Source organism: Pseudomyrmex gracilis, unplaced genomic scaffold (genome assembly GCF_002006095.1).
Source record: "Pseudomyrmex gracilis isolate BER0280 unplaced genomic scaffold, ASM200609v1 scaffold_1562, whole genome shotgun sequence".
Classification (NCBI taxonomy): domain Eukaryota; kingdom Metazoa; phylum Arthropoda; class Insecta; order Hymenoptera; family Formicidae; genus Pseudomyrmex; species Pseudomyrmex gracilis.
The window spans coordinates 20181-22641 of NW_018022146.1; the positions used below are offsets into that span (position 1 = coordinate 20181).

At 25.9% G+C, this 2461-nt stretch overlaps 1 pseudogene; it reads right to left on the reverse strand.

Annotated features, from left to right (window-relative positions):
- LOC109862268 overlaps positions 1-1039 on the reverse strand; it is a 3516-nt pseudogene extending 2477 nt beyond the window's left edge.
- Between the last annotated feature and the right edge of the window lie 1422 nt (positions 1040-2461).

The following is a 2461-nucleotide window of genomic DNA, read 5'->3' on the forward strand; positions in this document are numbered from 1 at the left end:
TTACCGACCATGGTACATTACCGACAATGGTAAATTACCGACCATGGTACATTACCGACCATGGTATATTACCGACCATGGTATATGTTCAAGGCTGGTAACTTACCGACTACTGTAATAAAGTAAAACTGAAAAAGAAAAAGAAAAGAAAACTCGATACAATAAGTGCTTAAACATCTAAGTCCACGGATGTGACACCTAAAGTTTTTTTTTTTATTTTTTTCACTTATAATATAAGAGATTATTCCAAATCCTAGTAAGATAAAAAAATAAACTTCTGGATGTCCAAAAACTCTGAATAAATGTTGGTATAGGATTGCATTTCCTCCTCATGAAAGGTATTTAAGTATTGATCTTTTGAAAGCATAGTTATTGCACTAGCTAGCACAGGTAGTGATAAACCAAGCAGAATAGGTGTAATTAAGATCAATCAGACTATTAAAGGAGTTTTGTCTATGGAAAAATTTTTATGAGTTATATTAATAATTGTAGAGATGAAGTTAATAGCTTCTATAATTGAAAAAATTGTTGCACTATGTAGAAAAAAAATTGCTAAATTTACTGACGCATCTCTGTGAAAAATATTTGAGGATAAAGGAGGATATACTGTTCAACCAGTTCCAACACTTGAACTACTAAATCTTCTTAAAGTAAGGAGTATACTAATAGAAAAGACGATGGCACAAAAAGTTGAAGAATCCAGGTTCGATTCCTGGCCAAGGAGTTTTTTTTGCAATATCAATATAATTTCAATTAGGGTGGTATTTGGTATTTCTCATATACGAGATGCAAGTATAGCATCCTATATGAATTTTAGAATTGTTATTACAATTCGAATTTTACGTGTAAAAATTTACACGTGAACACGTATATATGTATATATATACACGTTCAATTTCCGCACAACACCTAGCGAACGNCTTTCATGACCGAATATATATTTATTACTTATGTTATTTATATGTGAGTAAGCTTTGTCTGCTGACCCAATCATTAAAGGCACAAAGAAATTTCTAATTTTTTCAATTATAAATGGCATACCTGTGGAAAAAATTATAATAAATGCGTGTCCTGTTACAATAGAATTATAAAGTAGGTCATTGTTAATGATTGCTCCGCATAATTCAAGTTCACTTCGAATAATTATTCTTATTTATGACTCGATCATACCTGCTTATACGGGAGATATAAAGTAACGAATTGCAACTTTATGATTTGTTGAGTATAGTCATTTCTTCATAAAATATTTATGTACGAGTATATATATTGGTACTATATTTAATTATAAAAATTAGAGTGCTATGTTTGATTTAAGTAATAAATTGTAAATTTATCTAAGAAATAATTTTCTAATACTAAAGAAATTTTAGGGTATTTACTTTATGAATAGAATTTTAGGTAATAATCATTGTATATATCAGTATAAATTTTAGATTGCAAATGTAAAACTATCAGTTTCGAGTAAAATGTTTAGAAGTTATAAAATACTTATTTTTTAAACTTTGAAGGTTTATAGTTTAATAATAACTTAAAATTTTTAACTGTTACTTTTAAAGTATTATAATTAAGGGCATAACTAAGGTTTAGATAATACAGACATAATTATTTAAATCAAAACTCGATTTTTTTGTGTAAATGTAGATTTAAAGTTGTTTACAACTATGGATCATGAAATTATTTTAATGTGGATAAATGGTATTAACAAGGAATGAAATAAGAGAAGGATTATTACTATCTTAATATTTGAAATTTTAATAATAATGTAAGTTGTGATTTATTTGAAGATAAAAAGACGAAATGGTGGCATTCTTGATAAGTTTATTATTATTACTGGAAATATAAAATTTAATTTTTTGATAGTGTGGTGGAATAATTTAAGGTAAGTGTTAATTTTATTAAAACTTAAACTAATTACAAGTAAAATGGTAGAGTAAGTAAAACAGTTTATAAAGCACATTTGATGTTTTAATTAAAAAAGTATACTAATTTATCTTGTTTTATGAATGTAGAAATCTCTAAGTAAGATTTTCGTTTTTTAAATGTTACTTATAGAAACAGGAGAAACAATTATTGTAATATTTAAAAATATATAGAATATATTGTTATTATTAAGAATATAAAGATTGGTCTTGTAATCTCTGTAAGATACTAAATAATAAGTCGATGCAAATTTTGTAAAGTTAGTAAAAGTGCCATTGCCTGCCAGTTTATACATTTGCTTAAAGAATTATTCATAAATAAAAAGGGGGGATTCTAACTGTTAAAAATAGAGATAATATTAATATTGAATGTCTAGAATTTAAAATTACTGGGTTGATAATTATGACAAACAGTATAATTAAGAATGCTACAACTTGGACTAGATAATAAGTAAGAATAATTTTTTTTTCTTCAATTATAAGTATGTATCTGATGAATATAAGATTCTTAATTTCTATAATAAATCAAATTTAGATTATGC